The sequence below is a fragment of the Pseudophryne corroboree genome, chromosome 5 (genome assembly GCF_028390025.1).
Source record: "Pseudophryne corroboree isolate aPseCor3 chromosome 5, aPseCor3.hap2, whole genome shotgun sequence".
Lineage (NCBI taxonomy): Eukaryota > Metazoa > Chordata > Amphibia > Anura > Myobatrachidae > Pseudophryne > Pseudophryne corroboree.
Genome location: NC_086448.1, coordinates 686,140,644 through 686,155,918, shown reverse-complemented (window position 1 = coordinate 686,155,918; position 15,275 = coordinate 686,140,644). Strand labels below are relative to the sequence as shown.

General features: G+C 41.0%; 1 protein-coding gene and 2 pseudogenes across 1 annotated transcript in view; 1 reads left to right on the top strand and 2 right to left on the bottom strand.

The window, feature by feature from the left end:
- NKAIN3 (sodium/potassium transporting ATPase interacting 3) overlaps positions 1-15,275 on the bottom strand; it is a 1,038,088-nt gene that overhangs the window by 127,599 nt on the left and 895,214 nt on the right. The gene's annotated exons all lie outside the window — the stretch shown is intronic.
- LOC134930434 (5S ribosomal RNA) lies at positions 7,568-7,686 on the bottom strand (annotated as a pseudogene).
- Positions 9,421-9,539, top strand: LOC134930432 (5S ribosomal RNA; annotated as a pseudogene).

Genomic DNA, 15,275 nt, shown 5'->3' with positions numbered 1-15,275 from the left:
GAGACTTGTATTGTGGGATGGTGTCAGCTCGGATGGGCCTTGCTGACATATATAACGGCTTACAGTGATGTCTTATATGTCTGACGTATTACATACAGTACACTGCCCTGCATGTTGCTAATTATGCCTTCTTCATGGGCTGGCCACACTCTCTCTAAAATCAAGCAATTGGAAACGTCCATCTATAAATCCTGCTTGTGCCCCTGCACCCCCCACTTAAAACCAGCTGTAGCGCAGTCAGACGAGGCTGGTAGTGGAGATGATTTTTACATTTCATGTAGCAACATATTAGCAACCAATCATATTACTGCGAACATGAATTCATTCATCCAATTATCATAGTGTAGATAAAATATTACACAGTAATGCTGACTCGGAGATGGATGCAGCTCCTTCCACAGCCGCAAACTGTGCATGCGTAAAAGGTACTTCATGCATTTCGCATATCTCTGGCCATAAGTTGGATAGATATTGGTCATACTTCTCTATGAATGAAATGGGCATTTCTGGGCTGCAGTGATGTAAGAGATGTATCACAGGAGGGTCGTGGGGGTATAGCTAAGCTATTCTGAGTTGCAGGTACAGCGAAGAGATGCCAGTTTTCAACAGATCTCTTGCACTAAGCATGGGGCTGGTACAAATACTGATACTAATGTGACTTCATGATGAAGCCGTAGGGTTCCTTGCATTAGCCTTACAGATACTCTCATTAGCATAAGGTAGTAAATGTCTTCCAGAAAAACAACAGCCTTTTTGCTTCCAACTCAGAATCGGCCCATGTATCTCAGGATTGTTGGGAGGTCGGCCATTGCAGTGCATACACTGCCAAATGTGGCCAACCAATGATTACATCTATCGGTAGTGGAGTCACAATGGGGACACTGGGGGTGCGGGCCACCTCCGGGTGTTTCCCTTTGAGGGTATGAAACCAAAATGCCGGCTCCTCCGCAGTGACTGGACACAGGTGCTGCAGTGTGACATTCTCCTGCAGTGCTCTGCTCCTGCCAGAGAGGAGGAGTTACCAGTGCAGGCAGAGTCTCCGGGGGCATCCCTGGCGATGCGGGGCATGGCCCTGAAGAGATGCAATAAGGATTTCCCATGAAGCCACACCCTTTCTGGTAGGCCACAACCCCTTTTTCGGGTTGCACATGCAGATATGGAGCGCACACCAGGTGTCACATGACCTGGTGACCCCTCTGTCTTTCGGACATGCTGGACAATTTCAGCATGTTCAACAGACCAATTATTGCTTCTCGGCTGCAATACACTCAGCTGTTTTTATCAAGAACCGCCAATAAAGAACTGAAATAATCATTAAGCCCGCCACAGTCGGAGAATACGTTTTTATTTAGAATACAGAAATTGTGAAATGTGCCAAGGCGCAAACACAATAGAACTTTTGCAGCCACCTGTAAAAAAAAAAAGGACCACCAAATCCTAAAATTGGAAACAATAATACAAAATATACAGATTGGAGCTCAGTCCCATTTCAAAGAAACAAATGAGATACTTAACGTAAATCAAAGTGCTTATCAGTCCATAGAAATCCTTTGGAATGAATATAGATGTATATACGTAAGGGTTTTTCAAACCGTCTGTCATCAATGGGATTTAAGGGGGTAGTATGTTTTACAAGAGTCACTTTCAAATTGACCATACTCACACAACAGTGCTAGACAATCCTATAGTGGTTTCTTTATATGCATCCTCCTACTTTAGGGGATAAAATGATGTCTCCAAATGGGGATATATGTCATGGAAGTAAATAATGGCTTTCGTAATACTGATATTTATTAAAACAATTAAAAAGTTTTCATACAGGGAAGATGGAATTGGTATATCACCTGAATGACACCTTACAGCCGTTTAGAATGCCACTCAGGAAGATAGTGGTCCCCAAAACATGACCATCACAACTGCATGTTTTGGGGACCACTATCTTCCTGAGTGGCATTCTAAGCAGCCGTAAGGTGTCATTCAGTTGATATACCAATTCTATCTTCCCTGCATGTAAACTTTTTAACTGTTTTAATAAATTGTTTTAATAAATAACAGTTTTACTAAAGCCATTATTTTGCTTCCATGACATATATACATCTATATTCATTCCAAAGAATTTCTAGGACCGATAAGCACTTTGATTTACGTGAAGTATCTCATTTGTATTTTTGAAACGGGACTGAGCGCCAATCTGTATATTTAGTATTATTGTTTCCATTAAGCTTTTCCTTGTTTACAGCCTTTGTCAAGCTGGGTGTGGGAGTTGAGATCCGAGATAAGGACTGTCCCAGAAAAGGACAGTGTGCCTAAATGAAGAAGATCTCCTCTCAAAATGGAATTCCCTGCATTGTGAAGTATCTTATCAGGTAGTACCTGGTTGGTCAATGACCCCTGTGTAACATAATGTTACTATGTGGCAAAATGTGTTGTAGCATATTGTGAACTGTGCACAATGAGTACAATGAGGCATAATATGAACTGGTGGCACTTTGTGGTACAATGTGAACTAGAGCACTTTGGTGGGGCATAAAATGAGCTAGGGCACTATTACTGTTGGATGCATACAATGACCTAGGGCAATATTATGGGATATAAAATGAGCAGCCACTGTGGAGATAGCTGTCTCACTAGAAGCATACGTGCAATTAATTTTGTGGTGCCTTACTAATAAAACATTATGTTGAGGATGATGATGATGATGATGATGATGATGATAAAATTATTGAGAAGGACCTGTCACAGCATTGAGTTTTCTCTTGAAGTCCAGTCATAAATAGTCATATCAAAACTTCTTCTACTTGTGTTTAAATCACATTAGACAGAACTTACAATATTTTCTTTTCTTTATGTAAGTGGGTATGCGGTTAACATACCGCCTCATCGGGATCCCAGCTGTCTCAATACCGACGTCGGGATTCCAACAGGGGTACTATACCGCTCCCAGAATGGTATGTGATTCCCCCTCTATGGGTGTCCACGACACCCACAGAGGGAGAATAGACCGGTGGCGAGCAAAGCTCGCGACCGAGCCCGCAGTGTGGCAAGCGCAGCTAGTCCGCAAGGGGCTTCGTTGCGCTCGCCCCCCTACCGGCATTCTAACGCCTGGGATGCCAATGTTGGTATACTGACATTCGGCAACCCGAGCAGCGGGATCACATGTAAGTGGCTGACAAAAATAATTTGTGTTAAATCCTCTTTACATATAGTCACTGAGTAATAATCACCTTGTTTGCATGAATTATGTTGTAGGATATATATTATTTTGGCAATAAGGGTACTTACTATTTTATTTGCAGGTAAGTAACGCTCTGAACAATATATAATTTTCAAAATATGTGGAGCTAATACTTTAAACTTATAAAAATAATTAGAAAATTAGAAGGAATTGGTGGCAAATGTTAAAGATAAAAAAAGTTCTAAAATGTTTGAAAGATCTAGAAAATCTCATTGTGCTTAAGTAAAAATAAGATATGCCTTTTGTCTGCGTCTCATGATTCCGCTACAGAAGGAAATCTTACTAAAAATAAACTAGCAGAGCGCACAGTATATCCTGAGGTCACATGGGAGGGCGCATCGCTTCTCAATAACTGTGTTACTGTATATTCGGAAACGTAAAAACATTTTGAAATGTCATATATGGCCTATGAATATCTATGGATAATTTACAGTTTCTGATAATATAATCGCAACTAAGAGATCAGAGGGTTTTTTTTGTTTTGTCTTTTAAATCAACTACATATTGATATTGTCTTTAGATAAGAGTAGGGTAATAAAAAAACAAGATTTCTTAAATAAATTGGTCTACTGTAAACAATTCTCGGGCAGATAACATTATCTTGAAGATTATTTATTATTTATTACCAGTTATTTATATAGCGCACACATATTCCGCAGCGCTTTACAGGGAATATTTGGCCATTCACATCAGTCCCTGCCCCGTTGGAGATTAGGGGGGTCATTCTGACCCGTTCGCTCACTGCTTTTTATCGCAAACGGGTCTCTACTGCGCATGCGCCGGCGCATCCAGACGGCTGAAGGCTGTAGCAGGGCTGCGATCGCCTCTGCCTGATTGTCAGGCAGAAGCGGTCGGGTGCGGAACGGCGGCCAACGGTCCGGCCAACGCAGGCGTGGCCGGACCGAACGGGGACAGGACCGCAGCGGCTGTGTGACGTGCATTGAGTAGCTCCCGGCCAGCATGCTAAAGCTGCGATGCCTTGCACTTCTGCGGTGGTGGGGGGGGGGGGGGGCGGCACTGACATGCGGGGTGGGATAGCCCTGTGCTGGGCGTCCCCCAGCATGTCAGTGTGAATGATCGTAGCTGTGCTAAATTTAGCACAGCTACGATCATCTCGGAATGACCCCCTACAATCTATATTCCCTATCACATGAAAACACAGACACTAACCTACCAGTATATTTTTGAATTGTGGGAGGAAACCCACGCAAGTACGGGGAGAATATACAAACGCTGCACAGTTAGGGCCATGTTGGGAATCGAACCCATGACCTCAGTGAACTGAGGCAGTAATGCTAACCATTACATCATCCATACTGATCCTATGTAAATCTGAATAAAGGGGGTAATTCAGAGTTGATCGCAGCAGCAGCAAATTTGTTAGCAGTTGGGCAAAACCATGTGCACTGCAGGCGTGGCAGATATTACATTTGCAGAGACAGTTAGATTTGGGTGGGTTATTTTGTTTCTGTGCAGGGTAAATACTGGCTGCTTTATTTTTACACTGCAATTTAGATTTCAGTTTGAACACACACCACCGAAATCTAACTCTCTCTGCACATGTTTAGCAGTTGGGCAAAACCATGTGCACTGCAGGGGGGCTGCAGTGCGCATGGTTTTGCCCAACTGCTAAAAATTTTGCTGCTGCGATCAACTCTGACTTAGGCCCAAAGGGCTGTAAACATTCACACTGCAGATGAGATTAGGTGAATGCAGTGCTATAGTACTATAGGGTATCCGATCTCTAGGTAGACCACACTTAGGTCGACAATGTCTAGGTCGACCACTATTGGTCGACAGTAAGTAGGTCGACATAGTTTCTAGGTTGACAGGGACTCTAGGTCAACATGTTCTAGGTCGACATGACAAAAAGTCGACATGAGTTTTTAACTTTTTTTTTTTTTTACTTTTTCATACTTTACGATCCACGTGGACTACACTTGGGAACGGTAACCTGCCCGAAGCGCGAGACACGCGAGGGGACACGGTCCACTAACTGGGTTTCCCGGTCACTGTACGGAGAAAACGACACCCAAAAAAGTGAAATAACTCATGTCGACCTTCTGTCATGTCGACCTAGTACATAGTTACATAGTAACTAAGGTTGAAAAAAGACAATTGTCCATCGAGTTCAACCTACATGTTGACCTAGAGTCCCTATCGACCTAGACACCATGTCGACCTACTTACTGTCGGCCAATAGTGGTCGACCTAGACACTGTTGACCTATGTGTGGTCGACCTTGCATACCACACCCGTACTATAATGCAGACAAACTCAACTGAACTAAGGTACAGCTTCATTTAATAAGGATCATTTTTATCTTGTACTCTCATATTATACAGTATAAGCACAAAAAGTACACATTGCAATGGCAAGTGTATACCCTACAGAACATCCTGAAACTCATGGACACAACAAGGACAAAACCCAGTAGTTACCTTTTGCTGCTGTTTAGCCCCTATAAATGTATTCCTAATTGCCTTGATATGGTAACAATGGTGCCTGCATGGGTTTCCTCCAGGCGCTCCGGTCTCCTTTCACACCCCAAAAATATACTTGTATATGTTGACATAAGTTGGCTGTTGACATAAGTCTAACCCTAGCGCATATGTGTGTCTGTGTGATAGGCAATATACAGTAGATTGTAAGCTCCACGGGGAGGGACTGATGGGAATGACTGAAATATGTAGTGGAAAACATTACGGAAGATGTGTGCACTATAGAATACCCATTACTGAATACATCCTTAATTCACATTTAGAGTCAGAGGCGCCACAATGTTTTAAGGTTTGGGGGTACAAGACCTAATTTCATTTTGGTGCCCTTAATTGCTAAATTGTAACCCCTCAGGGTCAGCTGGTCTTACCCGCCCCACCACCTACCTGACAGAGATACAGTGTATATATATATATATATATATAGAGAGATGGGGATGGGGGCACCAGCGACCGACGGTGTCAGAGATATATATTTAAAGATATTTAAAAAGAAGTGGCTGGATACAGTTTTAAGATTAAAAATTAAAATTACATTTATTTATAATAAGAATTGGGATATCAGACAATAAAAATGTAGGGTAAAAATGACATAAAAAGAGAACTGAGAAGGATAAAATAAGAAAAAAATGCATAAAACATAAAACATAAAAATAAAATATAAAATACCGAGTATCAAGGTCTAATATAATAAAAGAATGGTGCTTATCTTTTAAAAAAATGGAGGGTCAGTTAGAGGTACTCCCAACGCGTTTCGTCCGTTCAGACTTCTTCAAGGGGTTAGGTACTAATGAACAAGTGATCAAAGGACCTATTTATAGCTAGTGCAAGTGTTAATTGATGCGTGTGACATCACTTCCTGTTAAAAACGTCCGTTTTGTTTAGGCACACAAATCTAGATTTAAATACATTAGATGGAATGGGCTTATGATTTGGAGTCCACAGATTATGGTTCAGGTGAAAAACGAGTCCTACAAATGGGGTTACTGGCGTGTTAAAGTGTCCGTGACGCGTTACGCGTCACTTCCGCCCCGTTTCCGGTATCCGTCTCATCAATGTGCGCATGCGCGACATGCCGCACTTCCGGTTTCGGTGTCTGGCTGTGTCACACTTCCGTCCGCGCAAACTGCTGGCAAACGTCACGCTTCCTGTCAGGGCGGGTGCAGTCGGCTCACTTTGTTCTTAATGGTTATGTGGAAGCTGTCAATCAAGCGGCGGCCATCTTAATGGAGTTTCTAAGTTTACAGACGCATTTTTACATAATACCAGCGATGTCTCCATGGAAACGGATACCACATATAAAAATAAAAACATATGTTAGAACACCATATTGATACAGGTTAAAATAAAATTGCGCTACAAATTTTTATATATTAGATATAAATGGTATTTTATCTCTCAATAGTTTAAGCAGGATTATTATATGCTCGGTATCAACACATACATTAGGAGTTATTTATGGTTATTGTAGTTCTTATGGTTATTACTGTTCTCACTATAAATTATCAGTGCAGTGGATATAAAAAATAAGATTATAAGTGCCTATTAAAATATTCCATTTTGTTTTAATTTAATTTGGTGGTCCATTCACAGTGAGGTGCATAGGAATACTGAGGTGTGTGTATATATACACACAATATCCATGTGTACACACAGATGTGTGTATGTGAGTTATTAGCCATATTTAGCTATACGTGTTGTGAATTTTTAATCGTGCCCGTGTTTAAGACAGAATGTGGTTGTTATTAGAAAATTGTCCATAGGTGGATTGTGAACTACTGGACCATTAGTGAGTCAATATTCAGGCAACTGTTAGTGGTTCACCATGGCCCACCGTATACAGTACCCAATCTTCGCAGATGGTTCCCCATTTGGTACTGGTTGGGCCCTACACTGCTTAGCTTCCAAGATCGGTCGAGATTGGGCGTATACCAGTGTGGTATGACTGTATCTTGTGGTGAAGTGACTCAGATAAACAGTAATTCGTTTTTTATTAGAAACATTGACATGCTACACAGTACATAGTGTTTACAATTAAAGTGCTTATAGTGCTATACAAATAAGGTGCTAAAAGAGTGTAAAAGGTTGGAACGAGAGCTTAAGAACCAGGCGTAGGATCACGGGAGCTTCTTTCATAGGAACGGTGCTATTTCGTATCCTTCGTTAAAACCCATGGGATGTGTGGTTTTCAATTGGAAGATCCAATACATTTCCCTCTGGGACAGTTTCTTTGCTAGGTCGCCACCTCTTTCGCCGCTCCCGACGTGTTCTATGGCCTTGAAGGAAAGTTCCTCTGGATTGGAGTTGTGTTCAGATTTAAAATGTCTGTATAGCAGATGTGTCTCCAGTTTATTCTTAATACTCCTTATATGTTCCTGCATCCTGATTTTTAATGTCCTTTTAGTTTTTCCCACATATTTTTTATGGCAAGTGCATTCCAATAGGTATATAACTGATGTACTGTTACAGTTCATGAACTCCTTAATTTTGAACTCCTGGGAGTTTTCTGTGTCACTGAAGGTTCTTCTATTGGGATTTAAAAATGTACACACGTTGCAGTGTCCGCATTTATATGCACCAATACATTTTGGAAGAGATTGATGATTGGTTTCTGGGGGTAGTTCCCGTAGCAGACTAGGAGCGAGAATGTCTTTCAGGTTCTTTGATTTTCGGAGATAATAAAACGGATGACTGTGAAGAACAACTAGCACTTTACAGGAAAAGATTCGAAGAAAAGAGATACCCCAAAGCAATATTAGATGAGGCTATTGTGAAGACCAGAAACCTCGAAAGGGACAACCTTCTTACATACAAGGAGAAAAATGACAAACACGAGTCAGTCTCATTTATAACTACATATAACGGTCACGAGAACAATATCAGAAATTCATTAAGATCCCATTGGGACATTTTACTAATGGATCCCATCCTTAAGAAAATCCTCCCCCCCCACCCAGAGCTTATCTTTCGAAAATCAAAGAACCTGAAAGACATTCTCGCTCCTAGTCTGCTACGGGAACTACCCCCAGAAACCAATCATCAATCTCTTCCAAAATGTATTGGTGCATATAAATGCGGACACTGCAACGTGTGTAAATTTTTAAATCCCAATAGAAGAACCTTCAGTGACACAGAAAACTCCCAGGAGTTCAAAATTAAGGAGTTCATGTACTGTAACAGTACATCAGTTATATACCTATTGGAATGCACTTGCCATAAAAAATATGTGGGAAAAACTAAAAGGACATTAAAAATCAGGATGCAGGAACATATAAGGAGTATTAAGAATAAACTGGAGACACATCTGCTATACAGACATTTTAAATCTGAACACAACTCCAATCCAGAGGAACTTTCCTTCAAGGCCATAGAACACGTCGGGAGCGGCGAAAGAGGTGGCGACCTAGCAAAGAAACTGTCCCAGAGGGAAATGTATTGGATCTTCCAATTGAAAACCACACATCCCATGGGTTTTAACGAAGGATACGAAATAGCACCGTTCCTATGAAAGAAGCTCCCGTGATCCTACGCCTGGTTCTTAAGCTCTCGTTCCAACCTTTTACACTCTTTTAGCACCTTATTTGTATAGCACTATAAGCACTTTAATTGTAAACACTATGTACTGTGTAGCATGTCAATGTTTCTAATAAAAAACGAATTACTGTTTATCTGAGTCACTTCACCACAAGATACAGTCATACCACACTGGTATACGCCCAATCTCGACCGATCTTGGAAGCTAAGCAGTGTAGGGCCCAACCAGTACCAAATGGGGAACCATCTGCGAAGATTGGGTACTGTATACGGTGGGCCATGGTGAACCACTAACAGTTGCCTGAATATTGACTCACTAATGGTCCAGTAGTTCACAATCCACCTATGGACAATTTTCTAATAACAACCACATTCTGTCTTAAACACGGGCACGATTAAAAATTCACAACACGTATAGCTAAATATGGCTAATAACTCACATACACACATCTGTGTGTACACATGGATATTGTGTGTATATATACACACACCTCAGTATTCCTATGCACCTCACTGTGAATGGACCACCAAATTAAATTAAAACAAAATGGAATATTTTAATAGGCACTTATAATCTTATTTTTTATATCCACTGCACTGATAATTTATAGTGAGAACAGTAATAACCATAAGAACTACAATAACCATAAATAACTCCTAATGTATGTGTTGATACCGAGCATATAATAATCCTGCTTAAACTATTGAGAGATAAAATACCATTTATATCTAATATATAAAAATTTGTAGCGCAATTTTATTTTAACCTGTATCAATATGGTGTTCTAACATATGTTTTTATTTTTATATGTGGTATCCGTTTCCATGGAGACATCGCTGGTATTATGTAAAAATGCATCTGTAAACTTAGAAACTCCATTAAGATGGACGCCGCTTGATTGACAGCTTCCACATAACCATTAAGAACAAAGTGAGCCGACTGCACCCGCCCTGACAGGAAGCGTGACGTTTGCCAGCAGTTTGCGCGGACGGAAGTGTGACACAGCCAGACACCGAAACCGGAAGTGCGGCATGTCGCGCATGCGCACATTGATGAGACGGATACCGGAAACGGGGCGGAAGTGACGCGTAACGCGTCACGGACACTTTAACACGCCAGTAACCCCATTTGTAGGACTCGTTTTTCACCTGAACCATAATCTGTGGACTCCAAATCATAAGCCCATTCCATCTAATGTATTTAAATCTAGATTTGTGTGCCTAAACAAAACGGACGTTTTTAACAGGAAGTGATGTCACACGCATCAATTAACACTTGCACTAGCTATAAATAGGTCCTTTGATCACTTGTTCATTAGTACCTAACCCCTTGAAGAAGTCTGAACGGACGAAACGCGTTGGGAGTACCTCTAACTGACCCTCCATTTTTTTAAAAGATAAGCACCATTCTTTTATTATATTAGACCTTGATACTCGGTATTTTATATTTTATTTTTATGTTTTATGTTTTATGCATTTTTTTCTTATTTTATCCTTCTCAGTTCTCTTTTTATGTCATTTTTACCCTACATTTTTATTGTCTGATATCCCAATTCTTATTATAAATAAATGTAATTTTAATTTTTAATCTTAAAACTGTATCCAGCCACTTCTTTTTAAATATCTTTAAATATATATCTCTGACACCGTCGGTCGCTGGTGCCCCCATCCCCATCTCTCTATCCATAAATCTGAGGCAGCTTATCACTGCCTTAATTTACTTGGGGGATAGCAGACACCTTAAATACTTTAAGGAGTGTCCACAAATTGTATACATAGCCTTATTCATTTTCCATTCACATACACCTGTGGCGCCTTACTACCACCATTCCCATATATATATATATATATATATATATATATACAGTGGGGATTGAAAGTTTGGGCACCCCAGGCAAAAAATAATTTTAATGTGCAAAAAGAAGCCAAGGAAAGATGGAAAAATCTCCAAAAGGCATCAAATTACAGATTACACATTCTTATAACATGTCAAAAAAAGTTTGATTTTATTTCCATCATTTACACTTTCAAAAGAACAGAAAACAAAAAATGGCGTCTGCAAAAGTTTGGGCACCCTGCAGAGTTAATACCTCGTACTGCCCCCTTTGTCAAGTATCACAGCTTGTAAACGCTTTTTGTAGCCAGCCAAGAGTCTTTCAATTCTTGTTTGAGGTATCTTCGCCCATTCTTCCTTACAAAAGTCTTCCAGTTCTTTGAGATTCCTGGGCTGTCTGTGACGCACTGCTCTTTTAAGGTCTATCCATAGATTTTCAATTATGTTGAGGTCAGGAGATTGTGAAGGCCATGGCAAAACCTTCAGTTTACGCCTCTTGATGTAATCCACCATGGATTTTGAGGTGTGTTTAGGATCATTATCCATTTTTATAAGCCAGCCTCTCTTTAACTTCAGCTTTTTCACAGATGGCATCAAGTTAGCGTCCAAAATTTGCTGGAATCTTATTGAAAACATTTTTCCTTCTACTCGTGAAATGTTCCCTGTGCCACTGGCTGCAATACAACCCCAAAACATGATTGATCCACCCCCATGCTTAACAGTTGGACATAGGTTCTTTTCATTAAATTCTGTGCCCTTCCTTCTCCAAACGTACCTTTGCTCATTCCGGCCAAAAAGTTCTATTTTAACCTCATCGGTCCACAGAACTTTATTCCAAAATGCATCAGGCTTGTCTATATGTTCATTTGCAAACTTCAAACGCTGATTTTTGTGGTGAGGACATAGAAGAGGTTTTCTTCTGATGACTCTTCCATGAAGACCATATTTGTACAAGTATCTCTTTATAGTGGAATAGTGTACCACAACTCTAGTGTCTGCCAGATCTTCCTGGAGGGATCGTGCAGTCAAACGTGGATTTTGACTTGCTTTTCTCACAATCCTGCGAGCTGTTCTGTCTAATATTTTTCTTGGTCTTCCAGATCTTGCTTTAACTTCCACTGTTCCTGATGACTGCCATTTCTTAATTACATTCCGAACAGAGGATATGGGCATCTGATAGCGCTTTGCTATCTTCTTATAGCCTTCTCCTGCTTTGTGAGCTTCAACTATTTTCAGTTTCAGTGTTCTACACAACTGCTTAGAGGAACCCATGGTGCTGATTGTTGGAGCAAGGTCAGATGAGTCTGGGCTTTTAAAACCTTTGAGATTGACATCACCTGGTCTTTCCAGACGATGATTGAGAACAATCTATGACACTGCCAGGTCTCAGCTGTCCAAAGGGGGCAGTACGAGGTATTAACTCTGCAGGGTGCCCAAACTTTTGCAGATGCCATTTTTTGTTTTCTGTTCTTTTGAAAGTATAAATGATGGAAATAAAATCAAACTTTTTTCGACATGTTATAAGAATGTCTAATCTGTAATTTGATGCCTTTTGGAGATTTTTCCAACTTTCCTTGGCTTCTTTTTGCACATTAAAATGAATTTTTGCCTGGGGTGCCCAAACTTTCAATCCCCACTGTATATATAACACAGCCAGTAATTCAAACTGAAGGGGCAGTTTTTCCCACACAAGGTCTTTCTTATCATTTTTGGAGAGAATACTGTTTCTAATACAGTATATTGCTATACTGTCATCGATGCTTTCAGGATAAACTATTTGCTCAAACTATTTGTTCTTCAATGCATTGTATTGTTTAAGTACTAAGATAAGTACCAGCAAAGGACATGTTTGTCTTTGCCTTTGCTTACCAATGAAAGGTTAACACACATTGCAGTCGCATTCCTGATGGATGCAACCGCGATGTGATTGACAGCAGCGGGCATTTGCGTGGCGGCCAGGGGTCAACCTTAGTTCCAATACGTCTGCAATTAGATTGCAGATACATTGGGAGGCGGCCTCACACATGCAGGGTGGCCTTGCCCTGTGCTGGGTGGCCCCCAGCATGTGCAGAGATGAACGCAGATGGCTGCATACGCCCCAGTGTCTGTTGGGAAATATCCAGAATTGCAAACACTGATGCATTCGTTAATCTGTACCATATACATATTGATGTGCAGAGTTTATATTCTTTCTATGTATCAATGTATTGTGTCTGCTAAATGTTAATACTTAGTATTCCAGAGAGCTGGTGTATTATGTGATATGGTTTCTAGAGTACTTTCTCTTGTCTGTTTGAGGGTACCCAATACACTGTGTCTGCTATAAACTAATAATGGGAAACTAAGTACTAATGCGTTGAATACACTGAGATATGTGACATCAATCACCTTGCTGTGCAGGGTATTTCTTACATACTGAATATAATATACTTCGAACTAGCAACAGATTATTTAACTTTTACTGACCATTATATTGCAGTTGTTTGTGTAATACGAAGCACATCTATTACATAGAGCCTCACTAAGTACCAGGAACATACAGAACGGCTCTCTCCATACATTGCAGAATGTATAGAAACATAATTGTAGTCACTTAAGATATAAGAAAATCTACAACATATTATTGTATAAGTGCCTGTTGATGTGTGGTAACAAATAAAACCATACCACACACTATATATTCAGGGATGTAGCGAGGGTGGCTCCAGTGGAGCGCAAGTTCCAGGCGCCAAAAAAGTTAGAGGGCGCATAATCACCCTCCCTCCTCACAATGCACTGTACAGGTAGCCGAAAAGCAGGAGCAGAGGGGGCGCACACTGACTCTGACTCAGAGAATACAGTATGTAGGGAACAGGGCAGGCCAGAGGCAACACAGCAGGAGGCACTAACAGCCAGCACATGCCAGAGCTCTGCCCGCCCTCTTTTTACCCACTGTCTGCTTGTAGCTGTGCAGCAGGTTTACGTCTGTCCTACAGCACCACTCCCTGCCCCTGCTGCTGTAGCAACTCTTTCTGTCTAGCCCAGCTGCTGCAGCACTTCTCTCTGCCCCAGTGTCTGCATAATCTCTCTCTGCCCCAGTTTCTGCATCATCTTTCCTGGAAGCTGCAACACATGTCTCTACTTCAGATGCTACAGCACCTCTTTTTGCACAGGCTTCTGCAGCACCATTCTCTGCCACGTGTATAAGCGGCTATACTGTAGTGTAATGTGTATAAATGGCTTTACTGTGGTGTAACATTAATAAGCGACTCTATTGTGTGGTGTAACGTGTATAAGGTGCTCTACTGTGTGGTGTAATGTGTATAAGGTGCTCTACTGTGTGGCTTATTGTGAATAAGGGGTTCTATTATGTAGCATAACCTGTACAAGGGGTACTACTGTGTGGTGTAATGTGTAACGGACACTACTGTGCTGTGTAATGTGAATTGGTACTATTTTGTGGCCACACTCCTATATTTTTGATGCACCCTGAGTTCCACAGAGTCTAGACCAGGCCCTTTCGCCAATTTAGATTTTTAAATATTTTTTATTTTCAAATGTAACTTGCTACCACCTCTTAGCTAGGCCCTCAATTCAGTACAGGGGAGGGGGGCGCTAAAACATACTCCTTGCTTCAGGCACCATGGCACCTACTGTAGCTACACCTCTGTATATATTCTCACCCAGGTGCCATCGCTATTCAATGCCAAGCACACCTCCACGAGATTTGTATGCGTGAAAGGACCTTACCCTTCTTAATCCACATTTGAGTGGGTATAGAAAACTAATTAAAGAGTCTGATTCATTTTTAATAAATACATAAGAGTGCCCCCACAAAGACAAGTTTTTCCTCTGAGGAGCACCACTAACACAGAGATATTAATGAGTAAACACAATACAACCTTATTGTTGGTCAAATACATATCATATACTGTACCACTATAATCAGTGCAGGATTAACTACCTCTTCTAATATACAGTAGACTGTAAACCAAACTTATGCTGGCCATACATTAGTACAACTCCCATTAGATGCGAGTTGTACTAATGATCCCCCTTGCCAACCGCGGGTCATGCGATAGATTATATGGTTCTTTTTCACCCTACAATCTATCGTACCTCCATAATTGCCGGGGGCCGGGATCAGCTGATCATATGTGCAGCACTGTTATGCACACCAGTGCCTGCAGGAAAG